Raw genomic sequence first — 17867 nt, 5'->3', positions numbered from 1 at the left:
CTGAGTGTTAGAAGTGTTTACTAATTACTCTTTGATAACGGTAACTTTTAAAATCCTGTTTTAATGCTTTTCACGGGTGCATCCCTAGTCCTTCGTAATCTCCGATCTAATGGGAGTGAATACTGTGCGGCAGGCAAACTGCTCTCTGAGAGTCTGGCATCTCTTTGAAATTATGTTTTATCTCTAAATTAGAAATAAATTTCAACTCCTACTGAAAAACAAAGAAAGAAATGTACTTGTTTAAAAAATCCAGATGCTGGCATGGTTTAGAAGATACTTAAGTGGCTTAGTTGTGATTATTGTAGAATTGCTCACTACACATTTTAACTTGCATGAATGCTTGTCCCAGCTTTGTGTTAAAAGTCCTCACACAAATTAAAATGGGGAAAGAAAAACTTGTCAATACCTGTTCTTGTCTTCTATTTTACCCATTCTCAGTCACACACTAAGATCACGTTTACCCATGCAGGAAAATATAGTATTACTAGAGGCCCGATGCATGAAGATTCGTGCAAGAATGGGCCTTCCTTCCCCTGGCTGCTGGCACTGCCTTCGCTCCAGCCGGAGCCGCCTTCCTGCCTTCCCAAGCTGCACAGAGGCCTGGAGCGGCGGGGGCGGTGTGGAATGCCTGCATCATTGCCATGGCAACGCAAGCGTCCGCCCCGCCCCCAACTGCTCAGCGCCTGCGTATGCAAATTAACCCGCCATCTTTGGTGGGTTAATTTGCATACTAACTCCTGATTGGTTGGTGGGCGTCGTGAAGGTATGGTCAACTTGCATCTTTCTCTTTTATTAGTGTAGATAACCAGATAGCAACAAAGAAAAAGGCATTTTTATTGACTTGAGAGGAAGATGTTTCTAGCCACAGTGAAACTTAAGGAGCACATGCACTATGCTCTCTGGATGTTTGGGGGCACGATAGTTACTGCTGTACTTGGAAGAGTCCTATACCCCCAAGTCATGTGCTGTCCTCCTAACCCCCGAAGTGATGCTATTTGGGAGCCCTCATGAAAGAGCGCCTTTGCCCCGTGCTGTGTGAGGACACAGCTGCCAGGAAGTGAGTCCTCACCAGCTCCGAATGTGCAGGCACCTTGGTCTTGGACTTGCAGCCTCTGGACCTGCAGAAATAAATTTCTGTTGCTTATAAGCCACCCAGACTCTGGCATCTGTTTAGCTGCCCGAGTGGTCTAAGATGGTTACTCATTTGGCACCAGGTTGGTGACTTCAAACAGATACGTCTGTAGGTCTCACTCGCCTCCTGTGAAGCACCAGTGCCAGCTTCTGGAAGCCCAGATCGGTGTGAAGTCCAGGGCACTTGCCCCACCAGACACCGGAAGTAAAGGTGGCTCACTTCAGAAAGTCTGGAGGCCGAAGAGATGAAGAGCACTCAACAGAGAGCACTGAGGGAGCAGAAGTAGCCAGGAGCTAAGCAGTCAGGGCAGCAAAGGCAGTGGCCATGGCGGTGAAGAGTGGGCGGGCCAGTGGGCAGGCAGCTGAGCAGTTGGTCAAGAGCACAGTGTCCCGATGCCCGGGGCTGGTGGTGGCTGAGCCGAAGCACAGGCACAGGGGATGGAAAGGGCTAGAGTTGGGGCAGAGCCACCCCCAGGCTGGGTGGGGCGGCCCATCTAGTGTGGGAGACCCCTGCCTCGTTCTGAGAACTCCAGAGGCACAGAGGGAAGTGCCTCACCAATTGAGAGGTGTCGCTAGCCATTCGTTGGACCAAGGACACCCTGTGGAGGTGGCCCCTGCAGGCCAGGGGGAGTTTAGACTTCTGCTGGCATGACTGGAATTGAAAGCAATGACTAACCACTGCCCTGGGAGTAGAGCCTGGAGTCCCCTCCTCATTGGGGCTGGTAAATTGCCAGTTGAATGGTACCAGGGTGACTCAGTGACCCTGCTGGCCTTTGGGATACCCCAGAGAAGGAGAAAACATTTGAAATCACTGGGATTTTATCCCCATTAGTCTCCAAGGTGAGGTGACGGGTGCAGGGAGTCTACGGTTGAGCCAGGAAAGTTTAGCCTGAGAGTTTCTTCAGGAAGGGCGAGTGGCGGGGGGGTGGGGTGGGGGAGGACATGTATATTTATAAGGATCTTTTCCATCGTGACAGGCAGGGAAACCAAGCAAACGGGCTTAAAAATAAGACATTGGCTCGTGTCGGTGAGGAGCTCAGGGGTATTGGGCTTAGGCACTGAGGTGGGACTTTTTCAGGTTTCCAGCTGCCCTTTCATCTCTTGGCTCTGCTCTCTGGGAGTTAACCCCATTTTGGGCTGTGAGTCGGGATGTCAGAGGGTTCAGCAGCCTCAGGTGAGGGAGTGAGATAGGGTGTGTGGAGAAATGGCTGTAGCTGATAAGGGCCACTGGGACTGTCAAGGAGACATAGTAAGACCAACCTCCAATGGACTGGTGGCTTAGAACCAGCTCCATCCAACAAGGCAATTTGTAGTAACCCCTAGCCTCATTTACACGCACGTTTACACGCACGTTGTAATACATTAGCATACTATACCACACACTCAGAGCCACCAGATTGAAAACGGAAAGCCCATATAAGCACACAAAAAGCCAAAAGCGGTCTTCCGAGAAGTCTCCACCCCTTCTCCAGAAAAATCCTGAATTCTCTCCCCCTTATTGAATGCCCTACCCCTCCATTAAATGAGCCTCAATAAAAGAAGTAAATCAGCCCCTGCCTCCCTCCCCACGCTGCCCCTCCCTTAAAAAAAAGAAAAAAAGAAGTAAATCAGTAGTTGTGAGCACCTTTGCAGTGGCTGCAGACCCATGGGTGGCTGGCAGGGCCGTGAAGGGGCCCCAGACCCGGAGAGATGGACGGGGATGGTTCAGACCCAGAGCCCCCAGACCCTGGGGAGGACAGCAAGGCGGAGAATGGGGAGCACGCACCCATCTTCTGCATCTGCCGCAAACCAGACATCAATTGCTTCATGATCGGGTGTGACAACTGCAATGAGTGGTTCCATGGGGACTGCATCCGGGTCACGGAGAAGATGGCCAAGGCCTTCCGGGAGTGGCACTGTCGGGAGGGCCAAGAGAAAGACCCCCAGCTGGGCACAAGAAGTCACGGGAACGGGACAGCAGTGAGCGAGAGGGCAGTGAGCCCCAGGATGAGGCCTGCCCCGGGTCCAGACCTGCAGCGTCGGGCAGGGTCAGGCACCGGGGCTGGGGCCATGCTTGCTCGGGGCTCTGCTTCGCCCCACAAAGCCTCTCCACAGCCCTTGATGGCCACACGCAGCCAGCATCATCATCGTCATCATCATCAGCAGCACATCAAACAGCCAGCCCGCAGGTGTGGCGAGGGTGAGGCCTGCCCGCGCACTGAGGACTGTGGCCACTGTGACTGCTGCCAGGACATGAAGAAGTTTGGGGGCCCCTTCTACCCCACATGCGTGGAAGGGACCACACGACTCTTCTGTGATGGCTACAATCCTCAGAGCAAGAAATGCCGGCTGCGTCAGTGCCAGCTGCGGCCCGGGAAGCATACAAGTACTTCCCTTCCTCGCTCTCGCCGGTGACACCGTCAGAGTCCCCGCCACGGCCTCGCCGGCCGCTGCCCACCCGGCAGCAGCCACAGCCATCGCAGAAGCCGGGTGGCATCCGTGAGGACGAGGGGGCAGTGGTGTCATCAGTAGTCAAGATGCCTGAGGCTGCAGCCATGCCTGAGCCACTCTCAGATGAGGACCTTCCGCTGACCCCTGACCGGGACCAGGATGTACGTGCAGGGGCCTTTGGTGACCACGGCCTGCCCTGGATGAGCGGCGCAGAGGAGTCCCTGGTCCTGGACCCTGCGCTGCGAAGAGGGCGGAGAAAGTGAAGCATGTGAAGCGCCGGGTGAAGAAGTCTGAGAAGGAGGAGGCGAGATATAAGCGGCATCGGCAGGAGCGCAGACAAATAGCAACCCCCGGAGCAAGCCCACGTCAAGGAGCCGGCGCCACCACCGCAGCGCCTGGGCCTGGCTGTGCGCGCTGCACGGCCGCCTCCACGTACTGCTCAGATCTGCGGCCTGAAGCTGGCAGCTAACCGCATCTGCCAGACCCTCCCCCAACGCATCCAGCAGTGGCAGCAGAGCCCCTGCACTGCCGAAGAGCAGGGCAAGAAGCTCCTGGAACGCATTCGCAGAGAGCAGCAGAGCGCCTGCCCGCACCGCCTTCAGGAAGTGGAGCGCCGGCTCCATGAGCTTGAGGCCATCGTTGCGCAGGCCGGGCGGGAGGCTGAGGAGGTGAGCAGGCAGGGCTCCGCAGTGCAGCGCCCGGTGCCTGGTCTGCCGGCCTCATCATCCCTTCCATCCCACACAGAGCCATGAGGGTGACAGTGACGACACAGACTTGCAGATCTCCTGCGGGCACCCCATCAACCCCCGTGTTGCCTTGCGCCCCATGGAGCGCTGCTATGCCAAGTATGAGAGCCAGACGTCCTTCAGGTCCATGTACCCCCCACGCATTGAGGGGGCCACACGACTCTTCTGTGATGTCTACAATCCTCAGAGCAAGACATACTGTAAGCGGCTCCAGGTTTTGTGCCCAGAGCACTCACGGGACCCCAAAGTGCCAGCTGACGAGGTATGTGGGTGCCCCCTTGTATGGGATGTCTTTGAGCTCACAGGTGAATTCTGTCGCCTGCCCAAGCGACAGTGCAACCGCCATCACCGCTGGGAGAAGTTGCGGCGTGCTGAAGTGGACCTGGAGCGAGAGCGCGTGTGGTGCAAGCCGGACCAGCTGTTGGGGCAGGAGCGCGGTGTGTGCACGGCCATGACAAACAGGGCAGGGCTACGGGCCCTGATGCGCCATCAGGCCATCTAGCATGACCCCCTCACCACCGGCCTTCGCTCCAGTGGCCCGGTGAGCCTCTCGGGCGGCTCACGTCTGAAGTTGTTCCTGTGCCGTGCCAAGAACCCACCGAGGGTCCCGAACTCCCAGGACGCCCAGTGTCTATCAGTGATGGGCAACATTTTGAGCTTGGTGTGTCAAACTTAGCCAAAAAACCGAGCATAACTCGGGTAGTGTGTCACTTTGAGGAAAAAACTAACTCCAAGACTCTAGTCGCAAATGTTTCATCCTCAGGAGCAGCAAATGTTTCATCCTCGGCATGCGGCCGCGTGTCATCAGAAATGGCTACGCGTGTCAGTGCTGACACGCGTGTCATAGGTTCGCCATCACTGGTCTAGTTCAAGCATGTTTTGCGGCCCAGCCAATATAGTGAATGGTATGTAAGGAACGTTTTAATATAAATTTTGTAACTTAATTTTTACAATATCCTGTTATACATAATTATTAATACCGAACTATAAAGTTCCCTAATGACTGATTACTAGAATCGTGTTGCATTCATTTCCCTTACGTGCCTTACACGCAGGCGCACCATTTCTTTCCACTAATACTAGCAGCGAATATTTTAGCAGCCGGTTGCCACATCATTAATCTTAGGCTGATCTGTTTGGTGTGCGCAACGGAATATTTCACTTTTGGAGAACAAGAAAAATAGGTTTATTTGCATTACACTCATTAATTTGTACAGTTATTCAGTGTCTGGTAAGTTAGTGTTCAAGAAAAAATATTAATTTTTATTATAATGTTCTGTTATTTTATGTTAACAATGACTCATTTATTTCAGCCCTTTGTATTCAGCATGTCTATTGAAATAAACCTACGTTTCTATGAAAATTGAAGCTTTTGTTTTTTTGCAGCCCACATACACTTCCACCTTGTTTATTTGGCCCGTGTTAGCCTTCGAGTTTGACATGCTTGGTTGTCATTTCAGCATCCCAGATCAGCTTTAGTTCACTTTACAAAAGGATGACTCTAAGAAGGACACTTCCAGCCCTCCAGCCCATGTGTTTGAATAAGGGGACAGGGGTGACAGCAAAATGAAAGTGAAGGGGCCCTCCCCGCTGAGTCTTCCTGTCCTGGCTGTGAGAGAGGCCCTTTTGCCTGAAAGCTGAACTTCCAACCCAGCGCCAGGGGCCTCACCTGAACCTGAGGTAGTTTGGGGGGCAGGTGACAGCCTCTCTCTAGGAATCTCTGCTCCTTGAATCCTCTGGAGACATGCAACCAAAAATGTCCCTCAACGACGACAAAGAAAAAACGCAATCCCCCAAGCGGAGCTTGGCATAGTGACCGGGAGCCCCTGGGAGAGGCCAGCAAACCCTACATCCGTGCTGGGTGCTATTGGATGAATCTTCACACCGTAGTCTACGCCTTTGCAGAAGGAGAGGCTCGACTTACCTGAGTGTTTGCTAATGATTTTTATGTGTATTGGGTCCTCAAGCAATTCTGTGAGGTGGCTTCTTATTTCCCCCACTTTTCAGAAAGGAGTTGGAGGTGTGGGGAGGTGGCCTGCCTGGGACTGGAACTCAGCTCTGTCCCGCTCCAGGGAGGCGGACTGTGCACCCGCTGACAGCTGAGATTCCGGAAAGGTTCTGGAAGCCGAGTCAACTGCAGAGGACAAGACTGGTTTTCTGTTGACTTGTGTTTCTGTTGATTTAAGGAGCCACACCCTGGGTTCACACGAACCCGGGGATAGAAGTGGAGCCACTGGGGTCGGAGGGTGTTTGCCGGGCAAGGTAATTCCCACGGGAGACTTCCCTGGGAAGCCAGACCATGATGCGTCAGTGAAGCTTCTGCCCTTAGCTGCTTCTAGCCGCGGCTCCCACCTTCTTCTGGGTCTCTAAATGTTGCTTTGCTTTCTGATTTTCGCCTACAATCTTCCCCCAGACTCCTTCCTCATGGTTACATCTTTAACTTTTCACTTTAACTTTTTATCTGTCACTTTTCATAGGGTGCTTTTTAAAACCGTTGTCTGATGGTTGTAACTTCTTTGCGTTGATTTTCTTTTATTTCAAACCACACCTATTTCTGTCCTTTTAAAAACCTCAGTCTTATTTGATTGGAATCTTGATAAAAGGATTATTGTATTTTCAGTATCTATCTATCTAGTCTTTTCTCCCCCATCACATTTTAGCATTTTATTTGCATGAAGCTTTTAATAGAGTTATTTAAATGCAGATGTGTGTAAAGTAAAAAGCTAAAGCCCTCCCTCCCTACCTAATCCTGTGAACATTCGGGTGTCTGCCCCATTCAGGTTTTTTTTTTCTCCCTTGAAAGCCAATAAATCGTGTAAATATATTACCACTCACATCCTCATTGTTAACTAAAAATGAGATTACATTATCCTTGATGTTCTGCAGCTTGCTTTTTTTTACATTTGTGATTGTTCTCATTTTAAACCTTATTTCTTGTCTTTATCTTCTCTTCTATAAATTAGATGGAAAAAAAAATTCATGCTCATGATTTATTCCATGTTTTATATTTTGATGATACATGTAGAGGGTCATATTCTGCTGTGTTCCCCTGTAGTTTTCCCTAACCCACGACCCCTTTGGTTCCAACAGTCAGAAATGTAGTAGAGGAGAGAAGACCTCTGGCCTGGGGCCGAGGGGAGGGCAGAAGGGAGCTGGAGGATGAGGCACAGGGGCGGGCCTTTCCGATGGGAAGGGGAACAGGACTCTGTTGGAGGCTGGATGCTTGGGCCCCCAAACTCACAAGTTGGAGCTCCTCCAGTCCCAGTGTGGCCATATTTGGAGTGAGGAGGTAAGTAAGGTTAAATGAGGTCATAAGGGTGGGCCTAGTTCTGAAAGGATTAGTGTCCTTATAAGAAGAGACACCAGAGAGCAGGCTCTCCCGCTCTCTCCTCGTGAAGACACAGTGACAGGCCGTCTGTAAGCCTGGGCGGGAGTCCTCACCACAAACGAAGTCCTGTTAGACCTTGATCTCAGTCTCCCGCCTCCAGAACTGTGAGGGAGAAACAGTTCCTATTGTTTAAGCCATGCAGGCCGTTGTATGTTGTCACAGCCGCCTGGGCAGATGAAGGAGGACGCTGACACAGGTTTGAGAATTTCTGTCACCTCAGGGGCCTTGGAGAGGAGGCAGGCCTCATTATTATCCACTCACAAATGAATAATAATGATGCCTGCATATGAATGAGGCCTGCCTCCTCTCCAAGGCCCCTGGGTGGCAAGGGCCACCCATGGGCCAGGCCCCATTCTAGGAGCCAAGGATACAGCCATGGACCAACAGATGCAGCTCCTGTAGGAGTGGGGGCGTGCTGGCAGCAATGCAGAAAGGGTGCGAGACTCCCCACACATTTCCTGCTGCCCCAGGGTGACATGGGAGAGCCCCAGAGATGAAAGTACAAGGTGGTGGTCAGTGAAAATGGGGAAAAAGAAAGAGGTTGGTGAGGATGTCCAAGGTACCAGAAAGAGTTGTCGCCTCCCTGCCTTTTTCCTGATTTTCTAGACACAGTGGTTGATAGACTCCCAGACTCAGAGACCAGTTCATCCAGAGCTTCTGAGACGGGGCAGTGGACTGATTGAAGCATAACATTTATGGGCCCCTCCCCCAGAAATTCTGGTTCTGTAGGTCTAGGTAGGGCCCAAGAGTTCCCATCTGTATCAAACTTCTGGGTGATTCTAGCTGCCTAGTTCACAGTGCAAGTAGCTCTGACCTAATGCAACATTTGAAAAATAGATACTCACAGAGGTCAACGACTCGCCCAAGGTCATACAGCAAATTGGGAGAGAAGATGGATTCAAGGGTCTGAATTGGCTCCTGTAAGACCATGCACCCACCCCTGGACTCGTCCCACTGAGGTCAGGGAAGGGGCCTGGGTCACAGGCCACCTCTGGATCTGCAGGGAGAGTCAGCTCCATCAGAACGACATGCTCTTAAAGGGAGAGAAGTTTGTTTCCCGATGAAAACGAGTAGAAATCAGGTTGCTGTAGGGGCAGAAGCAACACAACCTGCAGACCATACACCACAGGGAAGGGCTTGATGGGCTGCTCAGCACCTCCCCGGATCAGCTGGAGCCTGATCATAGGTGAGGGCACAGGTTCTGGAGGGAGCACAGGCTCAAGATGCACTTCTCCGCGGGCGTGGGAGGAGAGGCAGCCTGGCCTGGCCTGTGCCCACCAGCACGCGCCTTGCACGATGCCTGGTGGACAGCCTACTTCCGAGTGGCGCGCAGGCGTCCTGTTTTAAGCCTGCTGGCACGGAACAGAAAAGGTGTGGTCTGGGAAACGTCTTGGGCTGGGAGGGCTCTGTCAGGGGTTATTTGTCCCTTTTTCCTTTGAAGTTGACAGTTCTGGGAGAGGGCTGCGGGAAGAGGGTGTTCAGGAGATGGGCATTTGATTCCCATAAGATACGTTAGACTTCCAGCCAGGCCTCGTCCCAGTCGGCCACAGGGAGCAGAGGCAGCGGTTGGGTCATTGACTCAGGAACCAAGAAATGAGGTGGGTCCCCAGCAGCACCCACCCATGCCCCTCACTCTGCCTTACTTAGCAACGGCCACTGTGGCCTCCACGGCCATGGGTTCTGGGCAGCAGGGAGGGGGTGAGGCCCAGGGATCACAAGGACCTTCCACAGGGCTGTGCCTGTTTGGGTTGGAAGGGTGGGTGAGACTAACAATGCCCCCTTCATGACGTGTTGACTCTTCTCTCGGTAATGCCCTGGAGAGACCGCCACGGGTCACCGCCACTGAGCCGGAGATTAAACCCCAGGAACCACTTTCACGTTTATGAATTTTGTCCTTAGGACCATAGAGGAGAGGCGGGAGGGTGGATTTGAGCAAGCATCTCTCCTTAAAGTTTACCTCCCAGGACATGGCAACAAGGCCAGGAAGGATCTGTCCCCAAGACTCAAATTGGGATTCTTTAGGCACACCAGGGCCCCTCACCAAGTGTGCAAGCTCTGTGGACCTCTGTGTTCTTCTGTCCCTCCAACCTCCTAGGGCCATTTACCATGCATTCACATGTTTGTTCATTACCTAACTCATCCAACATATATTTGTTGAGCGCTTAACTATCTGCCAGGCACTGGGAACAAGGCGGTGAATAAATACATAAGGTCGCTGCCTTTATGGAGTTTACATTCTAGTGGCGGTTGCAAATCGGGGAACCAGACAACAAATTTATTCATGAATTCCTTTATTCACTTGACATTATGCAATATGGGCTACGTGGGGAAATGCTGCTCAGGGTCTGAGGAAGCCAGGCTGCTTTAGGCGCAGGGTCAGGCAGGTAATTGTGAGCTGGGAAGGAGCCAGCCATATGACAAGCCATCTCGTTGCTTCTGCTTTGCTCCACGGCTCCCCTGCCTCCTAACCTTCCCCCTGGGCTGGTTCCAGGGTGCACAGCTGCCCTCTGTGAGCCTGTGCAAACGGCAACTGACTCTCCCCGGACAGCACTGTCCCCGGCGGCTCCTGCACCAGTGGCTGCTCATTCTCCACACCCCATTCATGCTGGGTCAGAAGAGGGGTGTTGGAGCTCTATTCCTAGCACTATTTCCATGGCATTTAAACACCCCCACTCCTTTGAGACTTGGATTAAACTGCATTCGCCCCCTCATTGCTGCGATTCACCTGCTTCCCAGAGCCCCCACTCCATTCATTGGAGCCTCTGGGACCCGGCCCACTGTCTTCATTTCCAGCCAACGCTGACAGTCACCCGATGCAGGTGGTGCTCTAGCTTAAGAGTGCTTGACCTTGGTTCTTTTGAGTTTCACCTCCACCCATTTCAGCCCTTTTCACAGATACAGCCTCAGCCCACATGGCTCCATCTCAAAAATCTTAAAGTGCTACATTTCAGTCGAAACAGAGTAAAGCCAGGTTTCCCCAAGCCCCGTGGTCGGCAAACTGCGGCTCGCGAGCCGCATGCGGATCTTTGGCCCCTTGAGTGTGGCTCTTCCACAAAATACCATGGCCTGGGCGAGTCTATTTTGAAGAAGTGGCGTTAGAAGAAGTTTAAGTTTAAAAAATTGGGCTCTCAAAAGAAATTTCAATCGTTGTACTGTTGATATTTGGCTCTGTTGACTAATGAGTTTGCCGACCACTGCCCAAGCCCATTTCTCAGCATAGTACCACGAGTAAAAGAAATACTACTTCTTCTCCAGAGAGCACAAATACTGTAGTCCTTATTGAAGGGGTCTCGAGACAGTGGTGGCGAGGCAGGTACATCACGCAACAGACCTTTGTCCATCTCTCTCCCCAAAGCCCCACATGTTATGGCAGTTCCCGGTCTCTTGTCCTTCTATCCCGCTCACACCTCCAGTGTACTTACCGTAGTTCTCCTGTTTTACTCACCCCTTCCCATCTTTTTTTTTTTTTTTTTAATATTTTTTATTGATTGCAGAGAGGAAGGGAGAGGGAGAGAGAGAGATAGAAATACCAGTGATAAGAGAATCATTGATTGGCTACCTCCTGCATGCCCTCTACTGGGGATGTGTGGGATTGAGCCCGCAAACCGGAGCAAGTGCCCTGACTGGGAATGGAACCGTGACCTCCTGGTTCATAGGTCGATGCTCAACCACTGAGCATGCTGGCAGAGCCCCTTCCCCTCTTTGCCTCCTCTTCCCAACTTCTTTTTCTTCTCTGCCTCAAATCCTATCTGTGTCTTTTAAATACACCCTTGAGCCTGGACAACTTCTCGCTCTTTACCATTCCTCTCAAGCTGATTCAATCCAAATCTCTCAATGCGCCAGTTGAGTCTACACCTGGAGAAAACCACCCGGCCTGAAGCTGGTGCCTGGCAAGTCCTTGGAACAGGTGTTACGCCCTCAGAACTACTCAGTCACCCTTCTACTTGTCTGTGGCCAGTTCCTTCTCCTGTCCCCTTCAACACACATCCAGTGTACCTGAGCCAGACCATGTTTGGACTTTCCAGTTTCAGGGACAAATAATTCCTCTTCCGTCTTGTTTTTGGTGTGTTTATTTAACTTGAATTGGGTCTCTTCCACATGGAATCAAAAGACTCCTGGCAAATAGAGTTAATGACCCCAAGGTCAGAGAAAGTCCTCGGGGGAGAGGAAAAACAGCCTCTTCTGAAGGGATAGGACGTTGGGAGTAGCTGGTGATTCGCCTTGGGGTTTGGTCTGTAAATTCTGAGCATAAGTATGGTTGTTGGGAAGTACAGGCTGATCTCATAGAGAATATTCTGGAAGACAATTGATGAGAGTAGCACTTCCTGTCTTTGCTCCACATCCTCCTTAGGCAAACAGAAGTGGCTGCAGTTTGAAATGGACAATCAGACACCGCTAACAGCTGCAGCCTGAAACTTCGGTTCTTGGCAAAAGGATCCTGACACAAAAGTATTTCTTTGTGGAAAATTATGTATTCATCGGGCTCATTTGAAGCGAAATATGATTTGCATCTTCACTTCCTGTAACAAGCTCCACTTCAGAGGATTTCATAATGTCTGATTTTGTTGCACCAGATTGGTGGGGCACATGCTTTACCAGAAACAGTTTAAATTCAGGCCCAGGTTTTTCTTATTTTAAATAGCAACAGCTGCTAGGCATGGTAATTATTGTATTTTATCAAAATAAAGTCACCAAGTTGCTTCTGCATGTTCCTCGGAGCTGCTCTGCCGGGGGCTGGGGTCCTCAGGGCTGTCTAAAACACACAGCAGCGAGTCTCCAGGGCCGGGGGGATGGCTGAGCAATTCCAAGGACAGAGGCAGGAAACAGTCCTGCTGGAGGCCGATCCAGTAACATACTCGCCTCGAATACTTTCTCTCTGCAGTGCCCAGCAGTTCCAGATTTCGGGAAGACTCAGAGGCTATGGGAGGGAAGGAATTAAACACCAGGAATCAACTATGTACGGGCCCTGCTAGGGGAACACAGTGGCAGCCGGCCGTGTGATTGGGTTCCTTTACGGAGAATTCAGATCATGCCATTCTGCTTACAATCCTCTTCCAGTGGCTTCTTATTCCTGTGGTCTCAACCTTGGCTGCCCATTAGAATCCTCGGAGAGCTTGAAAACAAACAAACAAACAAACAAACAAACCCAACTGCCCGGCTTGCAGCCCAGCCCAATTATATCAGAACTGCTGGGGTGGGGTCCAGACATCAGTGTTTGTTTAAAGATCCTGGATGACTCCGATGTGCAGTCAATTTAAGAGCCGTGACCTTAAATGCAAATTTCTGGCCACAGCTGGGGCGGCCCTGACTGATCTCAGACCATCTTCATACACTCACCCTGTCTGAACTCAGGTTAAGGTACTGGTCTTTCAGTTCTTTGGTCTGCTTTCCACCACGGGACCATCCAACGTCCCACGTCCCAGAGGAACCTCTGCGGTCTGGCCTCTGCCCACCTCGCCACTTTCTCCTGGACCCTGTCCTTCCCTCCCACGGCCCTTCCGTTCTTTGTTGGTCCTTACATACATCCTTCCTTCCAGAACCTCTGCACCTGCAGTTTCCTTTGCCTCCTTCTGATAACATGTTCTTTCCCCGGGTCCTCCCACATCCAACAACTTACCATTCAGGCCCGAGGAGAATGCCTTCTGTGACAAGCCATCTCTAACCTCCCCTGTTAGTTGCCATCTCATTACTGCGTTGTTTCCAGGGTAGCAGGTCCCCGCCTGAAGTCATCTTATTTGTCTACTTCAGAGGTGGGGACCTCTTTTTCTGCCAAGGGCCATTTGGATATTTATAACATCATTCTCGAGCCATACAGAATTATCGACTTAAAAATGAGCCTGCTATATTTGGTCACACATTTCATTACCTTAACCCTAATGCCTTGGCAGGGTCAGACCAAATGATTTTGTGGGCTTTATATGGCTTGTGGGCCGGATGATCCCCAGCCCTGGTCTACTTGCTCTTTGCCTCCCTGGGAGAAGGTAAGGTCTGTGAGGTCTGAGACCTCCTCACTATTCTTCAGTGCAGCCTCCCAGAGGGCTGGCAGGGAGCAGGTGCTCAGTAAGTATCTGATGAATGACAAATGAGTGCTTGGTAGGTCATGTGATAAATATTGGTTAAATGAATGAATGACCTCATTTGATCCTTCAGACAAGAGGCGTTGTTAGCACTGTCTTGCAGATAGATAATTCACCAGGGTCAGAGGTTAAGTAATTTTATTAAAGGAGGAGTAGGGTGTTGGGGGAGAAGGGAGAGCAGACATGTTTGATTTCGATTATGGATTTTTGGTAACTCTGCCATCGCTAGAACAGGCAAGTCCTTCACGAATCGGTGAGGACATGTAATTAGGTGTTAATTGTGGGGTTCTGAAGGGACTAGTGTAAAACCATCTGTAGCAGCCTTTAGTGGAATCTGACTTTCTGACCTTCAAGAGGGTGATGGGAGGGCAATCATGATCATTTGGAAACCAGGGGAGAATTTCGTTGTTTTGGGGTGATGTGCTCTCAGCATGTCTGCAGGCGCTGGGGGATGGGGAGTGGAGGAGTTCTCCCCACCTCAGGGACTTCCCTGCTGTTGACTCATAGCAACTGTCATCTGGTCTCTACAGAGCTCTGCACCCCACACTGAAACCAGAAACGGCATGAGTCACAGTTACAGTCCCCGCAGCCAGCCAGCCAGCGTAGCAGGCAGAAGGCAATGTGGCTTCGGCTTCCTCGGTACAGCTGGCTTCCTTTGCACAATTGGTCTGGAGCCTTTATCAGTATGGAAATCAAGGGCACCTTGGTTCTCAGCTTTGCATCTGGGTGTAAAAATAACAACAACAATAGGGCGATACATTAGTCTGCCTGGGCTGCTATAACAAAATGCCACATACAGGTGGCTTCAGCAGAAACATTTCCTCACAGTTCTGAAGGCAGGGGCTCCAAAGTCAAGGTGTGAGCACGTTTGGGTTGTGTATGGCCATTCCTGTGTTTGTCCCCGAATCCCTGTCCTTAAAGGAGACCAGCGTGTTGGATCAGGGCCCACCCTAACAGCCTCATTCTAACTGAATCACCACTTTAGAGGCCCTATCTCCAAATACAGTCGCATTCTGAGGTCCTGGGTTAGGCCTTTATCATTCGAATTTTGGGGGACACATTTCAGCTCATAACAGGTAACATTTAGTGAAGGCTTATTGCATGTTAGCCTCATGGCAAGTTATTTTACAAACATCACCTCACATACTTTCCCCAACTGCACTGTAAGACCGGAACCCCAGATTGAATCTAACCTACAGAAAACCTGAAGGGCCGTGAGTTAGGAACACTTGTAGGGAGCAACAGGGTTTGGCAGCTTGAGGTGGAAGAGAAGTGGAGCCTCACTCTACAGTTGAAGCCTAAGGGTTGAGGAATTTACATCTGAATTGCCTTGAACTTGAAGGGCCAGCATCACAGCAAGGACTGCATCTTCTCTTCCTGTAGCTGACCTCAGCTCCTCCTGGCCTGCTGCAGAAGGAGGTGACAGCTCTTCCAATTAATAGAGCTGTCCTGCGAGGGGCTTTCTTTGGCCTTGTCTCGGGTCCCAGACAGAAACACAGAGAGGGCTGGCTCATTTCCCTGCCGGAGAAGCAGGGAGCGTGACTCACTGAAGGGCTTTGAGCTGAGCTCGCTCTTGACAGAATCCCTCTCCTCTCTGGGTCCAGATGTCTTCCCTGTCAACCAGGCTCCCCCGGGAGGCACGTCCGTTGCTTCTGTTTTTTTTTTCCCCCTTTCCCTGTGTGTTTGTTTAGCTTCTAAAAAGGGATTTATTGCAGGAGCCTCTGGGCACACATTCAAAAACACCCAAATCACAAGGAGAAAGTTATCCAAACTCACATTGTGCCCATCCATGCAGAGTTGCCTCCACCTGTACTGAGGAGGGCTGTTCCCAAACCTGAAGGTCGGTGTTGTTGTCCTTGGCCAAATCTGAGCAGCGGAGGCCTCAGATCATCTCCTGAGAACTCAGTGAGATGGGCTCAGAGAGACAGCCTTTGGGGTGTGCACACCAGTGATGATTATAACAGGATGATCCCGGGGAGGCTAACGTACTCCCACACCCCTTGGTATTGCTCATGCTGATCCTTCGGCTTCCTTTCAGTCCCTTCCCTGCTGCCAAAATTTGACAACTGTTTCTCAGTCTAAACTTGAGAAATCATCTGATTTTATGAAGCATTGCCCCGTTCTCAGAATTGACTCCTTTCTCCCCTGCACTGGTAGCGCCGTGTACACACCGCTCACTCACGCGCTCAATAAAGGTTTTGTTCCCCAGTTACTGGGCGCTGGCCTCTTGTTCAGCAATGGAGAGGCAGTGGTGAGCACACGGCGAGGCGTGGGCTTTCATGCCGCTTACTTTCTCTTACTGCAGAGACAGACCAAGAAAACTCTCATCTGAGTATTTACCATTCCCCACTAGGCTCTGAGCTGTATTATCATCATAATGGCCATCCTCCTCCCCCCTACTCCCCCTATTCTTATCAAACCCCTTATCCCCTTGCTCCTCAGGTACCACTTACAACCCACATGGCAGGCACCATGCCTTCTGCACTCTGTGTACCGCCCCCTCCACCCCACACAGCCCACAGGACCTAGCACTGTGCCTGCCACATGGTGACACTCGACTCATCTTTGCTGAATTTGGACACATCTGAATTGTCATATTGGCTAATTCTAAAAAAGCCTGGGCAGGTGATATTCATGACAGAACCCCAAGGGGACCCCAATAGGAATAGCTTTTTCCTGGGTTCCTTACCTCCTATCTCCAAAATACATTCAAACATACACACAGGTCTGTCTAGAGAAACAAGAATGACTTCCAGTACTTATCACAGAGGAAATTTACGCAGGAACTTGGTTGAACGGGTGATGGAGGAGATGACGGTAAGGTGTGGTAGAGTTCAAAGATGGCCACTAAGTCCTCTCTCATCAAGACATGGAGTCTATTGCTTGACCTCTTGAATCTGGGTAGATCTTCTGATGCCGTTGAGTCCCAAGCTTGAGCCTCAAGAGGTTTTCCCATTTGCCTTCTCTTTCTTGGAACCAGCTGCCAACTGACTGCGCCTGCGCTTAGACTGTTGTCGGATGTGAGAGACACATGGAGCCAGCATTGCCCCAGATGACAGCCAGCCAGCTTCCAAAGCAGAGCTCCCTGTTGACTTGGCAGCTGATCTTAGATGCATGAGCGTGCCCGCTAGGACCCGCAGAAGAATTGCCCAGCTGGTCCCAGTCTAAATTGCTACCTCTTGAATTGTGAGCTACAAATAAATGGTAGTTGTATTAAGCCATTAAGTTTTGGGTAGTTTGTTTCACAACAAAAGAGAACTGATTCATGAAGTGACCCAGAGGTTAGCAACAGCAGGAAGTCACTGCCACCGAGGTGTAGACACAGAGGGAGGAGGCAATGTAACGGGCCCAGTGCAATCAGAGCACTCAAAAGATGAGGAATAAGGACGTAGGGGTCCCATGGAGGCTTAGAGGCACAGAGGAGCTGGAGGAGAGGCAGTTGATGGAAGCAGAGAGGGGGAGAGGCACCCAGGCTTCTCCCTTCTGTCTGCCCCCCAGGCCCCTCCTGGGCTTGCCATCCGCTGAGCCCAGCTGGCAGCAGCTGAGACAAGAGCCTGAGACGCAGCTTCAGGAGTCAGCGTTGTGCAGGGCGGGGCAGAGCCGGGCAGGCCGGGGACTGGACCGGAGCGCAGGCAGGAGCAGCAGCACACAGCCTTTAGGAAACAAAAGAAGTGGAATTAAGGATTGAACTTTCAAAACAGCACAGCTGCGTCCCCATATTCATACTTGTTCCCTATTAGGAAATGAACTCAGACTGAAAAATGAATTCTCGCTGCTGGAAAGCGGTGATTGCCAGTGTCTCAACTTTTGACAAAACAGTCAATCAAACTATTAGCCTATTTATAAGACGTTGCACCCACATCGGCTTATCAAAAACACAAATCTTCAAAACATAGCCAGAATGATGCTATTGTTAGGTCAAAAACACAGAAGTTATAACACACAAATTTCATTTTAATTCATTCAGCAAGCATTACCAGTAAAAACTCCTTATATGCCAACCGAGCACAATGAAGGCTGACACCACAGACGCGCACACACATATACCCACAAATAATTTCAATAAAGTACAAATGTTGTCATTGAGGTACAATC

The 17867-nt window shown here is 50.9% G+C and overlaps 1 pseudogene across 1 annotated transcript; it reads left to right on the top strand.

Annotated features, from left to right (window-relative positions):
* Window positions 1-2820: 2820 nt before the first annotated feature.
* Window positions 2821-16301, top strand: LOC307110113 (CXXC-type zinc finger protein 1-like; annotated as a pseudogene). Its single transcript has 3 exons — window positions 2821-4229; window positions 4306-4848; window positions 16215-16301. The product of its transcript is annotated as a CXXC-type zinc finger protein 1-like (transcript).
* Window positions 16302-17867: the final 1566 nt, after the last annotated feature.

The sequence above is a fragment of the Cnephaeus nilssonii genome (assembly GCF_951640355.1).
Source record: "Cnephaeus nilssonii genome assembly, chromosome: 2".
Taxonomy (NCBI): domain Eukaryota; kingdom Metazoa; phylum Chordata; class Mammalia; order Chiroptera; family Vespertilionidae; genus Cnephaeus; species Cnephaeus nilssonii.
This window is presented reverse-complemented; position numbering and strand designations above follow the sequence as displayed.